At 39.6% G+C, this 10,309-nt stretch overlaps 1 long non-coding RNA gene across 2 annotated transcripts; it reads left to right on the top strand.

Moving 5' to 3' along the window:
* Positions 1–1,988: 1,988 nt before the first annotated feature.
* On the top strand, positions 1,989–9,825 carry LOC146696244 (uncharacterized). 2 transcript variants are annotated; one of them, XR_014923201.1, is made up of 6 exons: positions 1,989–2,243; positions 2,747–3,380; positions 3,665–3,871; positions 4,887–4,963; positions 5,167–5,242; positions 7,655–9,825. It is a non-coding gene; the product is annotated as an uncharacterized LOC146696244 (long non-coding RNA). The 2 variants fall into 2 exon arrangements; XR_014923200.1 differs by having other exon boundaries at positions 4,887–5,242.
* The last annotated feature ends 484 nt before the right edge of the window (positions 9,826–10,309 follow it).

Below are 10,309 nucleotides of genomic sequence, written 5' to 3'. Positions count from 1 at the left end.
AAACTTAGTAGCGGCCGCCATTGCTGGAAACTGGAGTTTGGCTGGGCCGCGCTATGAATTCTGGGATATGGTAGTAATTTGGACAGCCTTCGGCGCGTCGCTGTGACGTAATCGGTCTACAAATGCGGCCTCAGGAGGATGCAGCCCATGAATTTGGACATGTCCAGAGTATAATCGCAGCCTTTGCGGTTAGAAAATTGCACTTGATCATGTCGCGATATTATCGCAAATGCGATATATCGTTCAGCCCTACCACAAAGTAAGAATATATTCGACAGAAGCTTAGTGAAGTGGGATATTTGTTGTGTCTGCGTGCATAACATGGAGAAAGCCATAATGTCTGCTAACTTCCAGAGAGTTGTGCAAGCGGTAAAGAAAGCTTCAGGTTTCGTTGAAGAGACACTGTCATTCACAAGCCTCGCACAAAAACTGGGACATACACTACACAAAATCTCTGACATTATCCATTGTCGAGCAGAGGATTAAGCCCTAATCAAGTCCATTGACACGTTCAAGAAGTTGTAAGCCTCAAATTGTCTCGCTGTGCCTTGAACACATCGAGTGAGACAAAGTATAAACATTGCCCTTCACAGAAGATGTTCAGATTCTCCCTCACTACTTTCAAAAATCTGCAGCAAATGCCTTTTGTTACTTGGAGAATGAAGCCACAGCTTTTTCTTTTTCATTAGCATTCAAGTCTCTGAATGAATACAGAATAAAGATCTTACCATTTACATAGTGCTCGAAGCAAAAGAGTAAAACAAGACAAAAAAAAAAAACCCTTCCATCTTAGAAGTACATTAAATTTCATAACGATAATCCAAGCAACACAGCACAGCTGGCCAAGATTTCCAAACTTCTTTTATCAATGGAGAAAAGACTTTCCATGATCCAGGGAAAATCGCTGGATGAGATTGAAATTCAAGGTTTGTATTGAAAGGAGCAAATATTAGGGCTAGGCAGGAGTTGATCATTATCCTTAATCAACAGAATTAAAACCTTAAAACACGGACAATTAACAGAATTGTCCGTGTACAATGATGGTACAGAACTCGCAACGTCGGCATGTGGTACACGTGAGCCTGTGCATGCAGTCGCTGAGTCCACAAACGCAGAGCAGGTCCAAGACACTGGAGATTGTGGTAAGTTATGACTATTTTGGTTTCAGTGGATAAAATGTGTTTGTTGCGAATATTAAAACTTAATCAAAATGTGTAACCAGCAAATGAAGTGCTACTATGGATGCCTACAGCAATGAAACTGCCGCTCCCTCTGAAGGTAAGGGAAGTTTAGGTCTAAGTACCCTTATGTGTTTTAAAATATAAATTTAAAATAGAATAAGACAGAATCAATAAAATGAGGTACAGTTGGTTCCCTAAGCTGATGGACACGTTCTTTGTAATTTTATTGTATTTCTGTCTCTGTACACCACCTACACTACCACAATGGATTTTAAAATTAATCAATCCATATGTGATTAAAAGTGTAGACTTTCAGCTTTAATTCAAGGGATTTAACAGAATCACCACATTGTAGCCATTAAATGTAGTCCATTATTTTCAGAAGCTCAAGGTTAAGGACAGCGGACAAACATTTTTAGGGCAGGGTGTCCCCTGACTATTTCAAGACATACTATGGTGCTCAGAGGATGCATGCTCAATCATTAAGGTAAGTAAATCTCAAAAGGTTGATTCTGTTCATCTGGACATATTGTTTTCAGTGGGAGGAACGTCATGAAACGCTGCGTCCAGACGAACAGAATCAACCTTTTGGGACGAACTTGGCTTAATGATTGAGCATGCATCACAAAACTTGTATTCAACTTATCTTTTTACACACTAGAACACTGAAAATGTATCAAATGTCTAAAATGAGACAATGTAATATTTAAAGCGAACATTAGCTCATTTTGATATTGATGGTAGCAACACACCTCAGAAGTTGGAAGAGGGTAGCATCCCTTCTTTTAACAACAATCAACAAATGTTTAAAACTGAGGAGATCAGTTGCTGGATATTCCAACAATTTTCTGCTTCTTCCAGATAAAAATGCTTCTCAAGCCCGTGATTCAAGAAGAGCTCCCATAAAAAAGGTGGTCCAAGGCTGAGGTTGCTGCAGTGATGAAGCATTTTAATGACCACATAAACAAAGGGAAACTGGCCACCAGAAATGAATGCAGTCATTGGAAACTGGCAGAGGAACCAGTGTTGGCAGGAAGAACAGTTCAGAACATAAAAGATTTGGTAAGAAACAGGTTTATCTGCGAAACAGCATAAAGGAGAGTGTTATATCCACTAGGATTACTGTTAATGTTAATGTACTGTAATTAACTCTGTTAATTACCTTTTTTTATTTTATTTAACTTCTTCTTTGAAATGATTAGCACGTTTGCATTAGTGGAAATAGAGAAAAGCTCTGTTTTATCACTTTGAATATTTTTTTATCACATTTGTTTGATTTTAAGACCTTTGAACTTCTCTTAGCTGTGATGTAGAGGCGACCAGGGGGTGGGACTTTAACCCCAGGTCTCATGACACATTACAGGGACTTGGAACTGAAAACTGGGTTTGTGTGTATGGTTATTCTGGAAAATGTGTTTGGTGCTTTGTGGTGCTCTTGTGGTCCTTGAGAAATGGTGCTTATAAAGTCCCTCTATAATCTGCACAAAAGAACTGCACATGTAAATGCACTATATGTATTAGCATGACATACTAATGCATACAATGTTCTATTTCTGCTTCTACAGATAAACTCGAGAAGCAACCCCAGATCGGATCAAAAGTAAAATTGTTTTTTGGACGGTTGGGTGGATACATCATTTCCATAACTGGCCACCGAAAGGGTGTGGCCATCAACATGAGTATTGAGGAATAGAATATTTAGATGTACAATGAGATAGAGAGAAAATGAAGTATTGCACAGTGGTATTTTATAGAGGGAAAGCCCTTGGAATGGGGGGGCTGTGTTATCAGTGAATCAGAGGGGGTTGAAACGGTAGAAAAAAAAACTAAGCATGGTGCCCACATCATCCGTAAGTACGAAAACTATAAGAGTTATAGTTACCTAAGAGGCATATACATTGTTTAGTCAGCTGATCAGAGAGAATGAACATGTCTTTTGATTTATTAGGTTGAACAGCACAAGACTCAAAAGTACCATGGGCAAGCAGCGGTCCCTCTATAGGAACGAGCACGCCTGGTTGCAGCGTTACAGCTATTAGAGAAAATATTGAAGGCAGTTCGGAGGCATCTACTTTTTCCCCACAGTTCCAATGGAGGTGTTCATCATAAGCTACCAGAAATTTCAAGGCAGCCTGGGAGAAGATGAATATGGGGACTGCACCCACATTCAACATGCTATATTTCTCCAGTAGCACTTATGTAAGAAAACCTTTAATTTTTTAGACATACTATGAAGTAGGGTTGAAGTGTCATGGAATTTATTCATCTGGTTTCTTTTTAAAACATTAATTATTCTTCCCGGCCAAGCAACAGTTGGGACGTAAAACTTAACGACACAGTGGCAACATTTATGTGCTGTGATGCCATCACAGCCAAAAGGGTTTACCAAGGTTATTTAAACAAGCTAAAGTCAGACCTGTTTATGTTATACATTTATCTGTACACTTACATTTATTAATAATGAGCAATATTGCTTTGCACAGCTTAAGGACCCTGCAGAGGACACCCTCCAGAGCTGAGCACTGACAACGAATGCATTTTCAACATATGCAGCAAAGAAAGTGAAAAGGAGAGAGGACAGAGAATCTATGCAGGACAAAGACAATCAAGGATCTGACCAGGAAGAGCAGGAGTCATCAGGACCAGAGGAGCTTCTAGAAAGATGGCTCTCCCAGTGTCTGAATAACAAGGTATGTGTGCCCCGAATCCCAAAAGTGAGAGTTTTGATTGGTTGCACTCCTTTCATATATAATCTTTTAGTCCAACATGAACAAACGGCAGCACTACTAAATCCCTGCCCTGGTTCACAGAAGCTATTCACAGCTTTAGGTGAATTTGCCGTAAAACTAAGCGCCTGTGGAAAGCCACAAAACTTGAAGTTCATAAGCTCCACTATTATCTACCTTCAAAAACATGGTGAAAGATGCGAGAGCCACTTATTTCTCTGAACTACTCGCAGTAGGAAAAAGAAATCCTAAGGTTCTCTTCGACACAGTAAATAACATAGTCTCCCCCGCAACTCCGTGCACACCTGTCTTTTCAGATAAGCACTGCAATGACTTTCTAGGATTTTTCCAAGATAAAATCAGTGGAATCTTGGGATAATTTTTGATCAATCACTGTCGTTTGATGCTCATATCAAGTCTGTGACCCGCTCCTGCTTTTTTCATCTAAGAAACATTGCCAAACTCAGGACTATTGTATCCAAAGGTGAACTGGAGATGCTTGTCCATGCCTTCATCTCCTCTCGTTTAGATTACAGATTACAGCGTCAGAGTGAACTTCTTACGTGACTTCTACATTCAACACAGACGCTCTCACAACCCAAATCCCGATGTCGGTTTTGAATAAATTCACTTAAAAAAAAATTTTTTTTTTAAATTACATTTATGTATGCTGTATGTATTTTGTTCATTCCTAGGTTGTCAGTGTAGATGAACCAAAATACTCTTTGGTCATTAACATTTGAAGCACTGGAACATGAAAAGTAACCCAAAATTATCCCTTTTCAGAAAAACAAAAACTTTTCAGAAGCACTTCAGGTTGTGAGGGCACAAAACTCTGTTTAGTCTTTCATTTTAGTGTTTTCATGTGGACGGAGATATTTTTTTTTCAAAACTTCACGTGTGGACGGGAGTTAAAACAAAACACCCTGAAAATCTCCATTTTCAAACATACTCATGTACATAGCCTTACTCTCTACAGGCAGAGGCGAAACAGAGGGGGAGACGGTCTGCGGGAAACAAAGAGAGATCTTAGTGCACGGTCCATGAGCTGGGCAGGTGAGCATATCTAGTGGAGCTGCAAGTAATCCAGCGGTCAAACACAGTGAGGTAAAGGCAACCTGTCATCTGGAGGCTTGACTGTGAGCAAAGAATTAATTCCACTAAAACAATGGCAACATTCAACTACTGCAATAACCTTCACTAATGCAGATTCACGGACAATCTGGCAATGGTGGATTGCTGGTCTTATATCTCTGCAGCCTCATTGCTCACAGGTGCAGCTAGTCGGTGGAAACGAAGGGGCCCCGCCCAGGGGTGAAGACACCAGGAACACAGGTGCTTCACCCAGACCATAACAACAGCTTTTGGCTCATTTCCATCAGCAGACCCTCTGTATAAAAACATACAGATATCATTTACAGACCATGTATATAGAGACAAGGGCAAAAACAGTGATCACATTATATTAGAACAAACAATGACAACAAGAGTGGACAACATAGGCCAATATAGAAAACAATAATGGAAACACACCAGTTATATTGCACATAAGTCCTGTCCTGATATTGCACTGACCCATTACACTAATAACTGTGTCCCTTTTTGTAATGCTATAACTCTATTTCACGTGCAATATATAATATATGCTCTTTTGTAGCATACTTAAATTGGCCCAATAGAAGCAAGACTCGTATAAGACCAACTTGTAATACAGTATGGAGTATGAGCCAGTATCATAGAGTAATGTAATCGCTGCTGTGTCTGTTAATGAAGTGCGAATATGTCTAAAGTTCCGTATATTAACATTTACAGTTTGCTACTTTTTAACGTTTTTTTTAAAGGATAATTTCAAGTCTAGTAGCACTCAAAAAATACTTAATTTCCTCAACATTAATTAGTTCTTGTGCACCCAATCAAACTTTTATGCAGCCACGGTTGTTTTAGGTTTACTAAAACACAATGATACGTTTTTTAAAAATTACGGCACAGGCATGAGTCATTCAGCCATTTTTGTAAATCGCGTAATTCCAATGAAAGCTGATGGGCTGCAAAATTAGCAGTTTTGGCTTGTGGAAAAATTACCGTATCATTAGCATACACGATCGCGTCCACATTTTTGCACACATTGGGCAAGTCATTTACATAGAGTGAAAATAACAGGGGGCCTAGAATTGAACCCTGAGGTACACCTTTCGTACAGTGAAGATGGAGTGACTTACTATTCTTTATTTGCACACATTGTTTTCTATCTAATAAATAAGACTATCCATTTAACAGTGTGATTACTAAAGTTAAATGTTGACAGTCTAGATAAGAACTCAAACGCATGCTTAAAATCAACAGAAACAGCCGCAACATAACGGCTCTTGTCTAAATAAGACTTCACCATCTGAACAAAAGCAGACAGTCGTTTCAGTTGAATGAAGAGTGTGAAATCTGAATTGCATAGGGTGCAAACCGGGTTGGAATCATTAAGATGCTCATTGATAGAATTCACAACCCACTTTTCCGCTATCTTTGAAAAGATAGGGACCAAAATACAAGATTTACAATGCTTAAAAAAACTGGTATCACAAACAAACTCATCCCTTGCTTTAGAACTTTTTAATTTTGAGATATACTTTCTATTTCATTTTCTGTAATTTTTTTGAATATTGAACTTTGAGTCTTGAGAAGAGACATCCATTTTGGGGTCGGTATTCCCCCGGTATTTTGTTGAGAGTGACGTGAATTATAAAACAATTGTGCAGTTTCATTAATGGTACTTTGGACGAAATCATTTAACTTAGTTGCTAGGCTAGGGTGAGAGGCTCTGATACCAATTCATTGGCAAATTTAAGTTCAAGGTCTTTATCTGTTTTGTGTTATTTATCCTAGATTTCATGATGTGTCGTTGCTAGTCTTTTAGTTTTGGTTTCTCTCTCAAGTATTCCTAGCTCAGTATTTTCTGAGTTCTAGTTCTTAGGTTTGGTACCTTGCTCGGTGTCGAGTCCGTGTCTCTGTCCCTGTCATGTGCTTCCTGTTTTATTTTGATAGTGGTGTTTTGTGTTCAGCTTCTGTTCCCCGTCTGCCTGATTACTTCTAGCTGTGTCTCCCACTCCCTGATTTCTCCCTTGTGAATTTTAGTCCTGTCTTCCCAGTAGTGATGTGTCGGTCGCGAACGAAATGGCTCTTAGAGCCGGATCTTTGACGTGAACGACACGAGCCGGATCCTTATCGCGTAGTGATGGGATTTCCGGCTCTTTTTAGAGAACCGGCTCTTTCAGTTCTCCCAGACAGTTGTTGTTGCATCGTACCCTCACACAGGTGTGTAATTCCTCCGTGCTCCTGGTTAAAGTGTAATTTGTTAGTTTTTTTAGTCTTTAGTTTCGTAGGTCTCAAGTTTTCATGTTAGTTCCCTATTTCCCAGTTTATATGTTCTGTTCCCTGCATTTTGTCATCTGAGTTTTTCAGCACAGTAAAGCTGCCTCTTTCAGTTCATTCCTCCATGTTCCGAGTCCTGCGTTTAGGTCCTTGCAGCAGGCCTATGTAAGCCCAAACACAGCAAGGATTTTGACTAAGAATTCAGAAAAAACGTGATTCACCAAACCAGTTTGTTGAAGATGCACATTGTTCTGCAGTCAAGTCTCTTTGAAGTCACCATACTAATATCTGTTTAACTGGGGAAAAAACAGTTGTGAAAAAAATACACAATTAAAAAGGCTTTTAAGGTGAAGTGGCATTTATTTATTTCTGATATGGTTTTAGGTCACAACAAAAAAGACCAAGTTGGATTCACACCTATACCAATAATCGACACAGGTACCCACCCACTTGAAAAGTAAAGGCAAGTAGGCAGAGCAGTTAGTACTTCGTTTGTGCAGATTTGTGCAGGTAAAATTATCGTTTGTGCTGCTTTGACTTTTGAGATATTACACTTTATTTTATAGGTCATTCAAAGGTCAACATCCCAGACTGCTCGATAATGGACCAAAGTGGTCTACTCTTGTGCTGTAAGGAGTGTCATGGCCAGTAAGAAATGTCATGTGACAGACAGACGGCAATTAACAGTTCAATTGAACTCCAGTGTTTCATGAGAAATACAGATCTCTCCTTGCACACTTGCTACTCCAAGCGGTTCATGTCTGAAAACCTGTGTGAACAAATCGCTAAAGAGTTGTGTGAGGGCAGAATGGAACCAGCTGTATGGAGGTCAGCGCAGGCAGCAGATTTGATGGATGTTGGAGATCCTGAGCCAAGCCACTTTCCAAATTTGGCCACTCTGCGAAAAACCAAACAAGAGAGAATAGACTCGGACCCCATTGCATCTCTGCAATTATTAAAATATAGTGTTCCTCACAGTGGTAGCATCCGAGATATTGGGCTGGACAGGTTTTCTGTCATTACTGGAGTCAAACTCAGATGCATGTTTACAAGACATTGTCAAAAAAATCTCCCCCAACTGTGTGTTTGATGCAAGTTGTGAGAAAACCGCTGACACCAAATGGCCATATCTTCCTTTATCAAGGCATTCTGACAGAAAACAATTGCCTCAGTGTCTCAGTGGTGCAAATGCTGTCAGAGAAACAGGATGTTAATGCCATCACAAACTGGTTGACAGAATGGATTCGTGCAGGTGCACCTGTGCCAAAGGAAGCTGGGAGTGACTTTACTCTGGGAGCTCTGGTCAAGGATTTCCCTGCTCATCCTGATCTGAAGTCCTACCTTAATGAATGCTTTCATGTCCTTCTTGGAACCCAGTCTGCCAAAGTCCCCCCTTGTTTTATCAGGGTTGATGTTGTGCACTGCATCAAGATGATATGCCAGTGGGACTGCCTGAAGAAGAAAACACATCGTGTTAAAGATTTCTTTGTCAGGTCATTAGCAAAGCTTCTTCAGTCACAATACTTGGACGATGCAAAACAGCTCCTACGTGCTATCACTGTTGTGGCCCTCAGTGAGGCAGAACGTGATGAAGGAGCCGCCCTTCCTTCAGAAAGCTGCAAGAAATACCTGAAAGCCCAAATTCCTCAAGACTCCATCATCATTCCAGATGAACAGACAGAGGAAAGTGAGAGATTGGATTCAGTTGATGAGATCCAGACTGACCTACGACACTGGGTAACAGAAATATGTGAGGAGAGCAGGTCACCTGCTGCAGCAAACGAGGATAGAGATAATATTCACTTTCTCCCTGAGATTATTCCTCATATAATAAGACTCGCAAGTTACTTGCCACTCTGGACATGAATAATGGTCCCTCTCTTCCAAAGCACCAGCATCACAGCAAGTTCAGCCACTGTTGAAGCTGAGTTCAAACACGAAAACTTGCCTGTTTGTGTCAATCCCTTTATTGCTCATCATCTTTCCTTCATCGAAGGAAATATGCGGATTTGTTCTGCAAAAGATCAAAGATGAGGCAACAATCACTGTAAGTCACAGATGCCAATTCTGGCTCCATGACGACTCGCAGTGCAGAAGACAAAATGAAAATGGATGCTCACCCGTCTGTGGGATCTGATGCTGCCACAAACATTCCTCTGGCTGATGAAGATGCAGTTGAGAACTGGAGGGGCCTGGCTGTTCCACCCAAAAAAGGGAAGAGGACTTCCTACCTCTCTCCATGTACCGAATGGCTCCATGCAGATGAATCTTTTGGGGTGAAGGTGGGATTATTAAAAAGTGGAAACCTTCATCAGCCTATTATATTAGGGCAGCGGTTCTCAAACTCTTTACAATGAGTATCACCTCAGAAAATATATGGCTTTTGAAGTACCACCATTATGACCGACATTAAAATACAATAGTATAGACCTATTTAACAACATATACAGTTTACACGAGACAATTTTATTTCTTATAAGAATGTTATTTATTTTAACTGTCATAAAAAGCCGCAACTGTACTTGACTGAAACACCCATCAAGTGACAATATGAAGTGCACTGCATTTACACATTCAGGATGTGACAAATGTACTGCACTGAAACACTTACTGAAACACGCCCCCTGAGTTTGATGGGTGAGGCTGACAGATAAAATTAATTCAAGATGAGAGCCAGGCGCCAGGACTGCCAAAATGAAATAAATAAATATATCATTAAATAATTAATTAAATGTGTCAATAATTAATTAATTACATGTGTCATAACTATTTATTTAATTAATTAATTCCAATTTTTATTAATTATTGCCACATTTAATTAATTATTTAATGGTGTATTTAATTAATTCATTATGGCAGTCCTGGCGTTCCATAGGTGCATACTCAAATAACACTTGAAATTAATGTGAAAGCAAACATATTTTTTTTCTGAGACAGCTACATTAATAATAATGAACATATATAATTAAAAACAAAATCATAGAGACAAACTGGATATGTAAAAAAATTTTTTTACGTCAATCACTTCAACTCAGTTTT

Source organism: Copadichromis virginalis, linkage group LG12 (genome assembly GCF_057382275.1).
Source record: "Copadichromis virginalis isolate Kocher_CV1m ecotype Utaka linkage group LG12, C_Virginalis_male_GT1.1, whole genome shotgun sequence".
NCBI lineage: Eukaryota > Metazoa > Chordata > Actinopteri > Cichliformes > Cichlidae > Copadichromis > Copadichromis virginalis.
This window is presented reverse-complemented; position numbering and strand designations above follow the sequence as displayed.